The following is an 18446-nucleotide window of genomic DNA, read 5'->3' on the forward strand; positions in this document are numbered from 1 at the left end:
TAATCATTTTAGGGACACCAAATTAGAACCAACCAGATATTCAACCCCTAGAACCTTGAGAGATGTCATTAAATTGTTTCTTTATCAAGTCACTAAGATTTGGAGTGTATTATTATAATAGGAACAGGATTGTAAACAACTGACTTGTTTTCATATGCAGGTGGCACAAGCAAGCTAGTATATCATACTCTATCTGGGGCCTAAAAACAAATGCCCACAGTAACAAAGACAATAAAAATATTAATCCTCTACCTGCTCATGATAATTTGTACTTCAAAATTTTGAATTAAACTTTTTCCAGGGATAAATACTGTAAATACTCTCAGGGGAAAATTATTTGTTAATTCACAAGTGTGTTAGAGAAAATGGAAACACTGAACATTCTCTATTAATGACATCAGGAAGTTAAATTCAGAGAAAACAAAAGGACCAGACAGTGGAGGTCAATTTCATTTCCAACTTTTGACCTTAGCCAAATCTGACACAATACATTAATTGATAGGAAAGGCTTATTTTAATCCAAGTTGACTTCCATCTGGGTCTTGTAAACAATTATACATATTTGTATAATTTGTATAATATCTATACCCAGAAGACAGTAAAATAATCCAGAAAAATAACATCACTTTTCCTTTTTTTTAATGTTGAACTTATTTACTTTTTAATTGGTTTTTCTAATGAAGTATTTGTTTTTGACTTTCTGGAATAAAGAAAATATATTTTAAGTTCATGCTTAAAAAATAATTCAGGTTTGATTTATCTTAGAGTGAAATTTAAGTATAGACTGTGACTTTCTTGTTAATTGTCCTTAATGTCTGGAACCAAAAATTTCTATTTCTATATAATGCCTCAGAAAGATAACTCTGATATTCTAATAATATATGGATTGTCAAAAAGCACTAGTCTAGAAATTATGGAACCAGTATCTTAGATCTGTTCTCTGCTACTAATTAGAATATCAATTTTGGTTAAAGTTTCAAAAGACAGTGACTAGTTGGCATCCTTTTCTTTACCTTCTGCCAATAGAACAGAAATGATACAGATCATGATTAACCATTAGGCCAAAGTAGAGAGACCACTGAGCCCAGCCCCTAGCAAATTTATGATATCCATATAGCACAAGTGAGGAATAAACATTTGTTCTAAAAAAGCACTAAGAGATAAAGTCACAGCATAAGAATAACTGACTGTGGAAGTAAAGTGTTGCCGTCTCTTTCCCTCTCTCTCTGTCTCACACACACACACACACACACACACACACACACACACACACACACACAAACACCCCACCCACCATAAACCCTTCACTTAGGAGTCATATAGCAGTTGATAAGGACATTGTTCTCAAAGTCTGAAAAAGTGACATTTGTGCTATGCAAAGGTGACCTATCTGGCAAAGCTGCCATTCTAATAACTCAGAAAACAAACCATTTACTTATGAACTTTTATCATATGAGAAGAAAATACGATGTGAAATAGTTTTAACAATAACAGTAGTTAAATACATAGTAGTGTCAGTTGATTGCTGTTGACTGTGTTTGGCAAATTAGTATTAGAAAGAGCTAAGCGCAGAAATAAAACGTCTGGGTTTGCAAGTAAAAATGAAAGGGAATAAAAAGAGTCTACAAATTCAGGGACATGTAAGACTGAAAGAGACAACTGCTTCTCAACCTCAAAAGATTAAAAAAAATAAACAGAACTGCTTTGACCAACAAGGTTTAATCCAAAGTCAGCCTTGAAGACAGGATGAAATCAAGGATATGTCCATCACACCACTGATTAAACCCCTGAATGACCTGAAGTGGTAACATAAATTCTTTCAATTGTAAGATGACTCCAAAAAATAGACTAAAAGTTGTGGCATTCCCACGAAACTTGTAGGCTCTGTGATGAAAGAGCAAAGATATACAACGAATCTTAGGAGGATGTCTATAAGAACAAAACCTGAAAATATTGAAATTGATATACGTGATTGGATTCAAATATATAAGATATCCATTCAATTTTAGGCTAACTACTAAACAACCTATATTCTGGACTTTAATAAAAATAACTTTTGCCACTTTGAGACTTAACATGATTTTTCAGCCTGCAACCCTCTACAGACAAAATCCCTCAATGCCATTTTCAAATATGGCTAAGGAGGGTCACGGAAAATATTAAAATTTCCTATGGACAGTACAAAAGGCCACACAGGACAAGGTACTAGGAATCCTTTCCCAGTAAAATATTTCTAATCACTAGTAGGGGTGGATCCTTTCAAAGTTTTCTTAGTGAAATATCTGAGTTCCTACAAACCAGCGACTAATGTATACCCCACGTTTTCCCATTTTTCAAAGGAGAATTCAATTCTATTCATACTGTCTCTGTTCTACCATGTATATTCAGCATACAAGGACAAATTTCTTTTTTTTTTTAAGTTAATACATCTACAGATGGAGAGAAGCAACTCAATGGGCTGAAACAGAGACAAAGATTATAATTTGGTATAGCAAATAATATTAGCTTTATAACAAAGGGAACAAAACCATTTCTGCAAATTTGAGTTTATATCTTATCTTAGCAAAGCTTACACAGAGCCAGCAATTTATAAAACCTTTTTGTGGGCAATCGGTGGAATAATGCATTAGACTTTGAACAGTAATTTGTTTAGACTAAGATTGCATTGTTCCATTCTAATTTTAAGTGCTTTAATGTATACCAAACTCACTTATAATTAGGCTTCTTAACAATGCTCTATCTTGTTTTTTGAAATTTTGATGCACTGAAGCCTCTTTTTGCTTATAAATGTCCCCAAATATAAAGCATTTTTCTTTCTCCAAAAACATTTTCTAAGTTATGTTTAACTTTGTATCTCAGTCATTAACAAAGAAAAGTGTTAGTATAAAATCACCCTGAAAGTTTTGAAGTTGAAAGAATTGTGAATGCCAGACTCTACATTTCTATATACTTCAGAGATACTTAGACATGGCAAGGCTATTTTGACCAATTTGCCATCTATTTGGAATTTTCAAACATATTTAAGTGTGAGCTTTTGACACACGTTGAAGTTTATGCCTTGCTTGAATTCTATTTTCAGATACAGAAAATCCCGGCTTGTTAGCAGTCTCTGTTTTCCTGATTCTTACACCCCATAACCAAGATCTCTTTGTATTATCTAAAATTCACAGCAAATATCCATTACAAAAATTATCCCTCCTTAAAAGTCACAGTAAGAATATACAGGCTTTGATTTTAAGGGTTCCAAAGCAGGCAGGATAACCTTGAAACATGAAGGCTAATTACATTAAAAGAGTGGATCAGATATTCTCTCTTGTTGGGTTCTTTCTTAACCAGGAAAAGTAGGTTTAACTCAACATGACGGATTTTAGAAAATCACACATTAGGAAGGAGTACAGCAGTCAAACTGTCATAGTTATTCCCCAGAAATTACTAAAGTGAATGTACACATAAGATAAAGAGAGTAGCCAATGATTTCCACTTATTTTAAAGGAATTCCCAAGGATGACATTAATAAAAGAAGGAAGACGGAGTGGGCTTCTGGCAGATCGCTACTGTGAATTTATATATAAAATTCAAGACCCACTGTACTTATTCACTTTTGATAAATCAGGTAGTTATTGAGTTAAAATGTGCTTAAGCTCATGTTTGGAAAATAAATAAGAAGACCAATAGAATTTCTCCAGGTTTTTATGAAATATTTATGTCAAACTTGAAGATTGAGATGGAATCCAAAATATGAAGCCTACCTGCTATTCATAAGGTGAAAGAAACTATTGTTCACTAGCCATAAAATATTGACATATGTATCACTCTTTTAACTTAGTGAAAATTCTGCAAATTCTCAAAGCTAGAAATTATTTCTATTAGCGAGTAGAGAAAGAGTCATAATCCATGATATATAGAGAGCTCATATAAAGCAATAATCAAAAAAATCAGCAACCCAATAAAAATATGGTTGTAAGGAGGAGCTTCAAGATGGTGGAAGAGTAAGACATGCAGATCACCTTCTCCCCACAAATACAACACAAATACATCTACACGTGGAATATCTCCTACGGATCACCTACTGAACGCTGGCAGAAGACCTCAGACCTCCCAAAAGGCAAGAAACTCCCCACGTACCTGGGTAGGGCAAAAGAAAGGAAAAAAAAAACAGAGACAAAAGAATAAGGACGGGGGCTTCCCTGGTGGCGCAGTGGTTGAGAGTCCGCCTGCTGATGCAGGGGACACGGGTTCGTGACCCGGTCCGGGAAGATCCCACATGCCGCGGAGCGGCTGGGCCCGTGAGCTATGGCCACTGAGCCTGCGCAAAGAGCGGGGAGCTCCGGAGCCACGGATGAGAGTGCAGCAACAGGGGTGCGGAGGGCAAAGCGGAGAGATTCCCACACAGAGGATGGGTGCTGACCAGCACTCACCAGCCCGAAAGGCTTGTCTGCTCACCCGATGGGACGGGTGGGGGCTGGAGGCTGAGACTCTGGCTTCGGAGGTCAGATCCCAGGGAGAGGACTGGGGTTGGCTGCGTGAACACAGCCTGAAGGGGGCTAGTGCGCCACAGCTAGACTGCAGGAAGTCCAGGAAAATGTCTGGACCTGCCGAAGAGGCAAGAGACTTTTTCTTGCCTCTTTGTTTCCTGGTGCGTGAGGAGAGGGGCTTAAGAGCGCTGCTTAAAGGAGCTCCAGAGACGGGTGCAACCCGCAGCTAACAGCGCGGACCCCAGAGACGGGCATGAGAAGCTAAGGCTGCTGCCGCTGCCACCAAGAAGCCTGTGAGCAAGCACAGATTACTATCCACACCTCCCATCCTGGGCCCCCGTGCAGCCCGCCACTGCCAGGGTCCAGTGATCCAGGGACAACTTCCCAGGGAGGACACAAAGCGCCTCAGGCTGGTGGAACATCACGCTGGCCTCTCCCGCCGCAGGCTCGCCTGGAACTGCGTACCTATCCCTCACCCAGGCCTGAGTGACCCAGAGCCCCCGAATCAGGGGCTCCTTTAACCCTGTCCTGTCTGAGAGAAGAACAAATGCCCTCAGGGGACCTACATGCAGAGGCAGTGCCAAATCCAAAGCTGAACCCCAGGAGCTGTGCGAACAAAGAAGAGAAAGGGAAATTTCTCCCAGAAGCCTCAGGAGCAGCGGATTAAATCTCCACAATCAACTTGATTTACCCTGCATCTGTGGAATACCTGAATAAACAACGAATCATCCCAAATTGAGGAGGCAGACTTTGGGAGCAACGATATACATATATTTTTCCCTTTCTCTCTTTTTGTGGGTGTGTATGTGTATGCTTCTTTGTGGGATTCTGTCTGTACAGCTTTGCTTTTACCATTTGTCCTAGGGTTCTGTATGTCCGTTTTTCTGTGTGTGCTTTTTGTATTTTTTAGTACAGTTTTTAGCACTTGTTATCATTGGTGGATTTGTGTTTTGGTTTGGTTGCTCTCTCTTTCTTTCTTTCTTTTATTACTTTAAAAATTTTTTTAACAATTATTTATTTTTATTTCAGTAATTTTACTTTACTTTATGTTATGTTATTTTATATTCTTCTTTCTTTCTTTCTTTTTCTCCCTTTTATTCTGAGCCATGTGGATGACAGGCTCTTGGTGCTCCAGCCAGGCATCAGGGCTGTGCCTCTGAGGTGGGAGAGCCAAGTTCAGGACATTGGTCCACAAGAGACCTCCCAGCTCCACGTATTATCAAACGGTGAAAATCTCCCAGAGATCTCCATCTCAACACCAAGACCAAGCTCCACTCAACGACCAGCAAGCTACAGTGCTGGACACCCTATGCAAAAAAACTAGCAAGACAGGAACACAACCCCACCCATTAGCAGAGAGGCTGCCTAAAATCATAATAAGGCCACAGACACCCCAAAACACACAACCAGACGTGGATCTGCTGACCAGAAGGACAATATCCAGCCTCATCCACCAGAACAGAGGCACTAGTTCCCTCCACCAGGAAGCCTACACAACCCACTAAACCAAACATAGCCACTGGGGGCAGACAACAAAAATAACGGCAACTACGAACTTGCAGCCTGTGAAAAGGAGACCCCAAACACAGTAAGTTAAGCAAAATGAGAAGACAGAAAAACACACAGCAGATGAAGGAGCAAGGTAAAAACTCACCAGACCTAACAAATGAAGAGGAAATAGGCAGTCTACCTAAAAAAGAATTCAGAAAAATGATAGAAAAGATGTTCCAAAATCTTGGAAATAGAATGAAGTATAAGAAACATTTAACAAGGACCTAGAACAACTAAAGAGCAAAGAAACAGTGATGAACAGCACAACAAAAGAAATTAAAAATCCTCTAGAAGGGAACAATAGCAAAATAACTGAGGCAGAAAAATGGATAAGTGACCTGGAAGATAAAATAGTGGAAATAACTACTGCAGCGCAGAATAAAGAAAGAAGAATGAAAAGAACTGAGGACAGTCTCAGACACTTCTGGGACAACATTAAATGCACCAACATACGAATTATAGGGATCCCAGAAGAAGAAGAGAAAAAGAAACAGACTGCAAAAATATTTCAGAGATTATAGTTGAAAATTTGCCTACTATGGGAAAGGAAATAGTTAATCAAGTCCAGGAAGCACAGAGAGTCCCATACAGGATAAATCCAAGGAGAAACACTCCAAGACACATATCAATCAAACTATCAAAAATTAAATACAAAGAAAAAATATTCAAAGCAGCAAGGGAAAAAAAAAATAACACACAAGGTAAACCCCATAAGGTTAACAGCTCATCTTTCAGGAGAACCTCTGTAAGCCAGAAGGGACATATGGCAGTACATATTTAAAGTGATGAAGGGAAAAAACCTACAACCAAGATTACTCTACACAGCAAGGATCTCATTCAGATTTGAGGGAGGAATTAAAACCTTTACAGACAAGCAAAAGCTAAGAGAATTCAGCACCACTAAAACAGTTTTACAACAAATGCTAGAGGAACTTCTCTAGGCAGGAAACACAAGAAAAGGAAAAGACCTACAATAACAAACCCCAAACCATTAAGAAAATGGTAATAGGAATAAACATATCAGTAATTACCTTAAATGCAAATGGATTAAATGCTCCAAGCAAAAGATATACACTGGCTGAATGGATACAAAAACAAGACCTGTATATATGCTGTCTACAAGAGACCCACTTCAGACCTATGGACACATACAGACTGAAAGTGAGGGGATGGAACAAGATATTCCATGCAAGTGGATATCAAAAGAAAGCTGCAGTAGCAATTCTCATATCAGACAAAATAGACTTTAAAACAAAGACTATTACAAAAGACATAGAAGGACACTACATAATGATGAAGGGATCAATCCAAGAAGATATAACAATTGTAAACATTTATGCACACAACATAGGAGCACCTTAATACATAAGGCAAATAATAACAGCCATAAAAGCGGGGATCGACATTAACAAAATCATAGAGGGGACTTTAAAATTCCACTTTCACCAATGGACAGATCATCCAAAATGAAAATAAATAAGGAAACACAAGCTTTAAATGATACAGTAAACAAGATGGACCTAATTGATATTTATTGGACATTCCATCCAAAAACAACAGAATACACTTTCTTCTCAAGTGCTCATGGAACATTCTCCAGGATAGATCATATCTTGGGTCACAAATTAAACTTTGGTAAATTTAAGAAAAATTGAAATTGTATCAAGTATCTTTTCCGACCACAACACTATGAGACTAGATATCAATTACAGGAAAAAAATCTGTAAAAAATACAAACACATGGAGGCTAAACAATACACTACTTAATAACCAAGAGATGACTGAAGAAATCAAAGAGGAAATCAAAAAATACCTAGAAACGAATGACAATGAAAACACGATGACCCAAAACCTACGGGATGAGGCAAAAGCAGTTCTAAGAGGGAAGTTTATAGCAACACAATCCTACATTAAGAAACAAGAAACATCTCGAATAAACAACCTAACCTTACAGCTAAAACAATTAGAAGAAGAAGAAAAATTCCCCAAAGTTAGCAGAAGGAAATAAATCATAAAGATCAGATCAGAAATAAATGAAAAAGAAATGAAGGAAACGATAGCAAAGATCAATAAACCTAAAAGCTGGAGGAGGGAGATGCAAGAGAGAAGAGATATGGGAACATATGTGTATGTATAACTGATTCACTTTGTTATAAAGCAGAAACTAACACACCATTGTAAAGCAATTATACTCCAATAAAGATGTTTAAAAAAAAAGAAAGTTAATAATAAAATAAGTAACGAGATATTTGTATTTATATATATTTTATATGTCTGTATATTATGAAAGCAATGCTACTTTTCTTAGACTGTCATCTTGATATTGACAGACTTCCTCACATAGTCCCTGAATATAATGAGAAGTCTGGCATTTTCAGTAATAAACTCTAAGGAAATACTAAAAAGTGGGAACAGAGGTGAATAGAAGCAGGTAATATAATTAATATTTAGAATACGGTGTAGCTAAATGGCACCCTTACTGTTCATTTATCACAGTAACCAGTGTAGTGCCAAGAAGTATGGGTTGAACATCTCCCTTGCACATAACATTCAAATACCGGTATCACATGATCACTAATTCTTGGCATGGGAAGATTACTGCCCATAGTTCTATAAAAGTACCAGGAAGGGGCTTCCCTGGTGGCGCAGTGGTTGGGAGTCCGCCTGCCGATGCAGGGATGGTGAAAACCTGATCACAGTGTGGAATTTGTTTAAGGTCATGCTTTAGTATTTTAATTTCTAAGAAAATGTAGTTTGTTAGCAAACAAAAGGTTTTTATATTTAGAATCTTCACTAGTAAATATTAAAGGTTGTTATTAAAATGCTAATAATTGATTGGGCTTTAAAATAAGAACCAGACTGTACTACATTAAATTTAGGTATAATTTAGCATAATATCAATGGACAGTGACTTCACTCAATAATATGTTTCATAATTTTAAAAAGAAAAAATAACGCTAATTTTAGATTCTAAAATCTGTGACGTTAATTGTCATATAAGATTTTAAAATATTTAATTAAAGGTTAAAAGCATGCTTGTATCCTTGTAAAATGTCAACAGAATAATTATGGTAATCTGATACATATTCTAATACTTCATGAATAGAAATATATTGGGTTAGTTTAAAAAGCATTATGATAAGACTTTAACCATGCAAGCTGTAATCTAGGTCAAAACACTGCACCCGTAGGAACCTCAGCAGCCTCTTTTGTAAAATGAAGGGTTTTATCTGTGGTTTCTAAGGATCCTCCTTTGAAAAGGTAGCATTTTAGATTCTAGAGGAGGAAATTACACATTTCTAATAAGAATTGAGTTGAATAATAATATTTTATCTAATAGTTAATCTAACTAAAATAACATTTCAGATTTTATATGGCAAATTTAGCCAAATTTTTTCAAGTTAATTTGTCAATAGTGATTGGATGATTATTATAAATATAATGGGTGCCCTGTCCAGAATGCTGGAGGTGAATTACTGAAGATCTTGCCCCTTGAGAAAATTATAGTAAAGCAGTCACACATACAAGTTAATCATCTAAATTAGTTTGTATGAATCTATTCTAGACAGATGAATAGATGAATATAGATTGATACACCAAATTTTGTTCGATTTTTTCATATACCAAGGCTTTTTCCAGCAGTAAAATTCTGAACTCTTTAAAATATAAAAATCTGAATATAAAGTCCTTTGGTTGATCTTAGTAACATGTGTAATATATTTTATCTGAACTTTAGTTTTGTTCTTTTGTCTTCAAAGTTTCAACAGGCTTCTTTCAACTTCAGACCTTAAGTTTTAAAACCTACACTTTAGTAGTTAAATTCTTCTCATTTAATTTAATCTATATCTATCTTTGAAAAAGCTGTAGTGAAAGCACCTGATTATATATCATGAAAGTTTTACTTGTCTTTGAAAGTAATATAACTTACAATCCAATTTATTCTTGGGTTCATTCCAGGTTAACAGTGTAATTTACACATAAGCTCTAAAGTAGGGCCCTGATAAAAGGTTCAATCCAATAAAATTCATCATTTGTTTTTCTTGTCTGCTATAGGTATTTGTAAGGTTGGTTTGGGTTTTTAGGGGGATTTTTTGGTCATTTTTTTGGTCAATTTGGGTGGGTGTTTTTAGATGATAGTGACATTTCATTTAGTAGTTAATGTTTGGTAGTCTTTGAGTAAAGCAGATCGCCTTCCATAATGTAGGCCTCATCCAATCAGTTGAAAGTCTGAACAAAACAAAAAGCCCAGCCTCCCCAGAGAAACAAAGAATTCTTCAGCAGATTGCCTTCAGACTTCACCTGCAACATTTGCTTACTGTTTCTATAGCAGATAGGCTTCAGACTTGAATTGGAACATCAGCTGTCCTAGGTCTCCAGCTTTTCGGCCAGTCCTGCAGATTTTGGATGTTGGACTTACCAGCCTTCATAATTGTGTGAGCCAATTTGTTTAAAATAAATCTATCTATATCTGTATCTATATTTATATCTATATCTATAGCTATATCCTATTGCTTCTGTGTCTCTGAAGAAACCTGACGAATACAGATTTGGTACAGAGAGAGTGATTATAGAGGAATGAAATCTTAAGGATGAACTTTCACATTAGTTCTGGGTGTTCTGGATCCTACAAAGTAGAAAGGGATAGTACAATAATAAGAAAACAAAGAAAATTGAAGTTTTCCTTATGATAAGTATGGTAGGCAAATTTCAAAATCCTCTCCTGTCCCTTGCTACAACAACTTTATTTAATCCCCCTCAATTTGTGTTTAATCTGTACCTAACCACTTGTTTCTCTCAAAAAGAATAAATTATAAGTAAAGGGATATCACTTTCATGTTTAGGTTACAAAAGACTAGATAGTCCAGGCCTCCCCCGTGGCACAGAGGTTAAGAATCTGTCTGCCAATGCAGGGGACACGGGTTTGAGCCCTGGTTCAGGAAGATCCCACACGCTGCAGAGCAAATAAGCCCATGCACCACAACTACTGAGCCTGCGCTCTAAAGCCCATGAGCCATAACCACTGAGCTTGCGTGCCACAACTACTGAAGCCCACGCACCTAGAGCCCATGCTCCACAAGAGAAGCCACCGCAACGAGAAACCCATGTACGGCAACAAAGAGTAGCCCCAGCCCACTGCAACTAGAGAAAGCCCACACGCAGCAACAAAGACCCAGCGCAGCCAAAAAACATAATAATAAAGTAATTAATTAATGAAATTCATTTTAAAATAGGATAGATAGTTCTCTTACTAGAATCGCCTCTAAATTTTGCTGGCATTCTCCCTTGCCTTCTTGCTTACTTGCTCTGATGAAGCTACTTGCCTGTTTTTTTTTTTTTTTTTTTTTTTTTTGCGTTACGCAGGCCTCTCACTGTTGTGGCCTCTCCTGGTGCGCCGCACAGGCTCTGGACGCGCAGGCTCAGCAGCCACGGCTCACGGGCCCAGCCACTCCGCGGCATGTGGGATCTTCCCGGACCGGGGCACGAACCCGTGTCCCCTGCATCGGCAGGCGGACTCTCAACCACTGTGCCACCAGGGAAGCCCTACTTGCCATTTTTTGAGATGCTCCATGGAGAAGTTCATGTGGCAAGGAACTGAAAGAGACCTCCATCCCATACATTCTGAATAACTGAGGTCTTAATCCAACAAAACACTAGAAACTGAATCCTGTCAACAACTACGTGAATGATCTTGGAAGTGGATCTTCTCCAGTGGAGACTTCAGATGAAACTACATCCCTGGTTAACACCTTGACTGCACCTTTGAGAGACACAGGCATCTAGCTAAGTTGTGTCCAGATGCCTGACCCACAGAAACTTTGACATAATGTGTTTGTTTTTTAAAACACTAAATTTTTGCATAACATGTATTTATTATGCATTAATAGATATACTATTATATTAATAGAAAACATACATAACTTAAAACAAGTTATTTCAAATGTATTTAAACATATGTAATTTGTTCCTCATTTGTGGAATGATTAACTGGTAAAATAAATTATTTACACTGGAAAACAATACCTCATTTAAATTAAATAATTTGTAATGCATTAAATTTGTGCTTGAGTACAGGGTTAGGTGAGTAACAGCCTTTGAATGCCCACCCTTATTTTCTTCTCCCATTTTAAAAACTGATTAATTTTAAATAGTTATTATTATTAATCAGAGAAAACAATTTCATGATAGGCAAATGTTTTCAAATTATTTTTCTGTAGCAATTTTTTATGCTATATTGAGTGGGAACAATAATTAAAGTTAAAATATAGTCATTATTATCCCAAAAACATGCAGAGGAAAACTAATTATTCTAGGTTTAATGAAGATAATCTGGTAGGTATGTAAATGTTGTTTAATTGGACCTGATGTCCTGTTAAAAACAGAAGAAAAACAGAGGAAATTGATACTTCTAATTCCAGAACATACTTGCTCAGTTTTTTTTACTAATCTTCTCTTACTATAACCTGGTTTAGAGTTTGTAGAACTCTATGTAAATAAAATTATGGATTTTGTACATTTGTGTCTTCTTTCATTCAGAAAAATTATTTTGGGATTCATCTACCTCATTGTGTGTGTCATTAAGTCCATTCCTTATTATTGCTGAAAAGTTTTTAATTGTATGACTATACTACACTTTGTTTAAACATTTACCTTTTCATTGGCATCTGAGTTGTTTTCAGGTTTTAGCTAGCAAAAATAAACCTGCTATAAATATTCATGTACAAGTCTTTGTATGGATATATGATTTTATTTTTCATGAGTAAACACTTCAGAGTGGAATGATTACAGTAGATGCTAAGAGCATGTTTAAATATTTTACATTATAAGAAACTGCCTCACCTTTTTTCAAAGTGGTTGTACTACTTTACATTTCCATCATATATCTATATTTATATCTACATCTAAATCTATAAATGTGCGTGTGTTTTTATTTGGTAAATTTGGCAACCCTACCTGAGTTTAAATTCTGCCCTAAACTTAACACAATGTTATATTAACAAGTTACTTATTTTCTTTAATATTCATTTTCCTAATGGTATAATGAGATAAAAACATATTTTGTTGTAATAAGTTTATGATATGTTATAGAATATTTTCTAAGAACTAAATAATAAATTTCATATAAATCTTATCACAGTGTATGACACAATAACTAATACTGAATTGTAGGCATCATGGTGTTCTTAAGCTCTCACAACATTATTTTTCCTTAATTATAAAAAAAATGCCTATTGTTCTTCAAGAATAATGGAAAACATAATGAATCATATATAAAATAGCAATGGGCATGAGATCCTGCTGACTTCAGTATACTTTCTGCTACTAGTAAGACTTCAGTATACTTTCTCCCAAACTGTTACCATGCCTCTATTTTCAAATTTACGTCATTTGTTGGAAACCACTTAAATCTTTTTCTGGTTGTAGGTATCATTATATTTTTTCACCCTTTGATAACTTCTCTTAAGAACTGTATTTTTTTTTTTTAACATCTTTATTGGGGTATAATTGCTCTACAACGGTGTGTCAGCCTCTGCTCTACAACAAAGCGAATCAGTCATACATATACATATGTTCCCATACCTCTTCCCTCTTGCGTCTCCCTCCCTCCCACCCTCCCTATCCCACCCCTCCAGGCGGTCACAAAGCGCAGAGCCGATATCCCTGTGCCATGCGGCTGCTTCCCACTAGCTATCTACCTTACGTTTGTTAAAAGAACTGTATTTTTTGATAACTGTGGTAATAGTGATAAAAGTTAATATATAGTGAATGTTCACTAAGTGCTTTATCCTTTTCATTAATTTGTAAGTTGAACACTATAATTGGATTATTTCATTTGATCTTATGACCAATATATTTTCCTTGACTATTATCTTTCATTTTCTGGTTGTTCTTTTATTTCCATTTTACATTTGATTGAAAATATTTTATTAGTTTCAAGTGTACAACATAGCAATTTGATATTTTTATATATTATGAAATGTTCATTATGAGTCTAGTTATTTTTAGAAATGCAGCCTCTTCCTACAAAGTCACTCATATTAACTGATTATTTAATTATTAGAAACATATATATTTTCCAGTAATTAAATATTATATATATAATGTATTCACTTTGTATACATATGTATAAAACACACACATATACTCACACACACACATTTTTAAGACTCTTGCTAAGTGGAATTTAATCATGTCATTCTCAGTAAACCCCAATCCATCATAGTTTTCTTTTTTACAATCTGTATATTGTTCCAGTACTATTAAAATTAACCTACTTCGAAGTGCAGAGATCACCCACATTTTTCACTGGAAATTTGTTAGAGTACATAAAGCCATTTTATCCACAAAAGTAGGTTGGTGAAGTTAGGGTTCACTATCAATGGTTAGTATTACAACATCCACGAGTAAGATGACTGTCAACATATTCACTTCAGTGTATACCAGAGAGAAGCCCCAAATCAAACAAAATGTCAGTATGAAGCAGAGCATGCTATAAAAATGTTGAGTATTAATTCAGAGCATAGAAGTAATACATAATGTAATATAGAGAAATATAGCATTATTCCACATGAAAAATGACCTAGATTTTAGACGATCAAAGGTTAAGTATGTGTAACATATAACAAAACTGCTACAAGCTTACATAGACCGAACATTTACAACAGGTTAAAGTAGAGTAACTAATGTGAGTGGGATTTGGAAGCCTTATATAGAAATGATCCCTGAGGAAATCAAGATTTAGTCTCAAAAGGAATAGAAGTCCTCCCTGGGAGTAAGTTGTAAAGTTTTCACTTAAGTAATTATGTTTCCCTTGACAAGTTATTAAACTTTTCATTAGTACAATCAAATTTGTGGATGATATGATTTATAAGCTCCCCTGAAACTCTAAAATTAGACAATAATTATGACACAATTTTGAAGAGCACTCACTTAGAAATGAAGTAGACTATTTCTTTCATTCTTTAAAATATGTATTAAATGACAAGAAAGTACAAAGCAAAGGTCTGCACATAAGGGAAATTGAGAATGATGAGCAAAGCTGTCTGCACTCATAAAACCTAGAATAAATAAGGGAATGAACAGTATACAGCAGTAAAATTCCTATGAAGTATTATGTCATTTAGTTCTAGAAAAGAGCATAGCCTTCCCCTTATACAACCTCCATCCCCCATAGTTAAATGATAAGTTAGACTGAGGAAGTGAATGTTTGGTGTTGGGAGAGGTATAGAAGAGTGGAATGGGACTAAAGAAGTTTATATAAATTTAGAGCTTATGAAATGGATAAAAAGCCCCCATACCGAGAAATATTTGGTAGGGAATTTTACATAAAACCAGTAATTGGCGATTATCTGTAGTTAATAAAATCTCCTAAAATTCTGTTGACGAAATGGTCGCTTTTTTCATTTATCCTGCTCCAGGAAAGTACAGAAGTTCTTTATCACTTCACATAAAACTATATTTTGACTATTTACTTCATGTGGCCTTGGTTTTCATCTCAAAATAAACTAAATATATACCTATATAGAGACAAACTCTGTTTCATGATTTTTTTCTATTTTTTAGAATAGTTTTAAACACATAGTAGGCACTTAATAAATACCTGTGGTCCCTCCAGAAATCCCTCTCAAGCAAAGAATTTTTTTAAAAAACTAATGAATCTACTCTCTATACTGTATCATTAACATGTGCTAATTTCTAAACTGTCCTGTAAAGAATCGTGTGTGTGTGTGTGTGTGTGTGTGTGTGTGTGTGTGTGTGTGTCTGTATTTTGGAGGAAGTTGTTTATTACTAAATTTTAAAAAGCTATTTGCTTATTTTACAAAAGTGATCTCTTCCCCATTATCTAATTATAATAGTACTATTTCTAGATAAAGCCTAGTTTATTATTGTTATCTAAGCTCTATACTCCTCAGTAGCATTAAGCATACAAGAATCAACTATAAATAGTTGTATTTTGTCATAAAAATCGTATTAAATTTAAAACTAGTGATTAAGTTTGGAAGCATTACCTCTTATGTACTGTAATTAACATGTTCATTTTGAGTAATTTACAGAAGGAAAAGGTGTGTGTGTCTGTCTGTCTGTTTGGACTTGAGGTGCACAACAAAGAAGCAAGGAATGGTGGCCACAAAGAAAAGCAATGGATATTTGAACTTCATGTTGTTTTGTTAAGCTTTATAGTAAAGAGGCATGAATAGTGAGAACCACAAGTAGGTGATTAGTGGTATTTCAGGCTCTAAACCACAGTGCCTATCAAACAGTTGATATTTTAAAAATATTTTAAATAAAATAATGCACCAACGTGTATCCTCAAAAAGTTCCAAAATAATCATAGTCCTCTTATAGTGTTGCTTTTTAAAAGTGTTCAGATATTTTTTAAAAAAAATATATAGGGGAGATTAAATTTTAAGAAAAAGATAGTGTTGTTATGAGGAGCAAAAATTGGATCTTTTATTACAAAGATAATTATACTACAGAATGGTAGAATTGTTCCTATGGCAATGATTTATCTTTTCATATGCTTTTATATAAAATATCAGAGTCTAGTAATTAGTTCATCTTTTTCATATTTTTCCATAAAGAATTTAGCATATTTAGAAAAGAAGGAAGATGCAAAGATATTTGTTAGACACTCATGTTTAAATCAAGATGCACTGTGAGGTCACTGGTGCTTCCAAATGAATGGCAGTCAAAAATAAAGACAGCTTTTGTTCTGGGAAGATTTATGAATTTCAGTATTTAGGATTAGTTATTTTATATTAGGATGTGAATGCTATTTATAAATTAGAGACTGTCTTCTAAATAGTACTAATTTTGTTATTGATGGTATTAATAGGCAGACAAACCTGAAGGGTAAGAAGCAATTTGTTACAGTTACTTGAGTAGAAGGGAATTTCAGGCAGTAGAGATAGCCTCTGTAATAGTTTAAATGTGTAAGAAAAATTGGGACACACCAAGAATCACAAATAGTTCTGTACAGCACATGTCAGCGTGGCTATGGACTAAACTGTAAAAACAGGAAAACAAATGGCTGTGGGGAGCAATGGTTGCCCAAACAAAATATAATCTTTTAACCTATTTAAGAGTTAACATAATCTTTTTCTTTTTTTTGATGTATAATTGATTTACATCATGTTAGTTTCAGCCATACAGCAAAGTGATTCAGTTACACATATATATATATATATATATTGTTTTTCAGATTATTTTCCATTATAGGTTATTACTAGATATTGAATATAGTTCCCTGTGTTATACAGTAGTTCTTTGTGTGTTTCTATTTTATTTTATTTAGTTCTGTGCAGCATTTACACTGTTCTTTTTTTGGGGAATTTTATTTATTTTTTTATACAGCAGGTTCTTATTAGTTAACTATTTTATACATATTAGTGTATACATGTCAATCCCAATCTCCTAATTCATCACACCACCAGCTTCCCTCCCCGCTGCTTTCCCCCCTTGGTGTCCATACATTTGTTCTCTACATCTGTGTCTCTACATTTGTTCTCTATGTCTGTGTCCATACAGTTGCTCTCTACATCTGTGTCTCTATTTCTGCCCTGCAAATCAGTTCATCTGTACCATTTTTCTAGGTTCCACATATATGCGTTAATATATATTTGTTTTTCTCTTTTTGACTTACTTCACTCTGTATGACAGTCTCTAGATCCATCCACGTCTCTACAAATGACCCAATTTCATTCCTTTTTATGGCTGAGTAATATTCCATTGTATCTATGTACCACATCTTCTTTATCCATTCATCTGTCGATGGGCATTTAGGTTGTCAATTTTATATATATAGTAGTGTGTACCTGTTAATCCCAAACTCCTAATTTAACCCTCCCCCACCCCCACTCCATTTCCCCTTTGGTAACTGTAAGTTTGTTTTCTATGTCTGTCAGTCTATTTCTGTTTTGTAAATAACTTCATATGTATAATATTTTAGATTCCACATCTAAGTGATATCATATATTATTTGTCTTTCTCTGTCTTCACTCAGTATGATAATCACTAGGTCCATCCATGTTGCTACAAATGGTATTATTTCATTCTTTCTTATGCCTGAGTAATATTCCATTGTGTGTGTGTGTGTGTGTGTATCCTGTAATTTAGAAACATTACATAGAAGTGCATTAATAGTTACACTTCTAAAGATTTACTCTGAAAGTGAAACAAAGCAAATTATTTTCTGAAGTTATCTGAAAAAAGAAAAGTATATACATGTCAAATGCACTGTTACATATAATAACAAGGAAAAAAGACAGCAAATGTCAAAAATAGGGTTATACTGTGCACAGAATAATAGCCCCAAAGATGTCAATCTCCTAACCCCAAAACCTGTTATTATAGTGTCTTACATGGTAAAAGGAACTTTACAGGTGAGATTTAATCAAGAATTTTGAAATTAGGAGATTGTCC

Source organism: Neophocaena asiaeorientalis, unplaced genomic scaffold, assembly GCF_003031525.2.
Source record: "Neophocaena asiaeorientalis asiaeorientalis breed wild unplaced genomic scaffold, Neophocaena_asiaeorientalis_V1.1 scaffold131, whole genome shotgun sequence".
Lineage (NCBI taxonomy): Eukaryota > Metazoa > Chordata > Mammalia > Artiodactyla > Phocoenidae > Neophocaena > Neophocaena asiaeorientalis.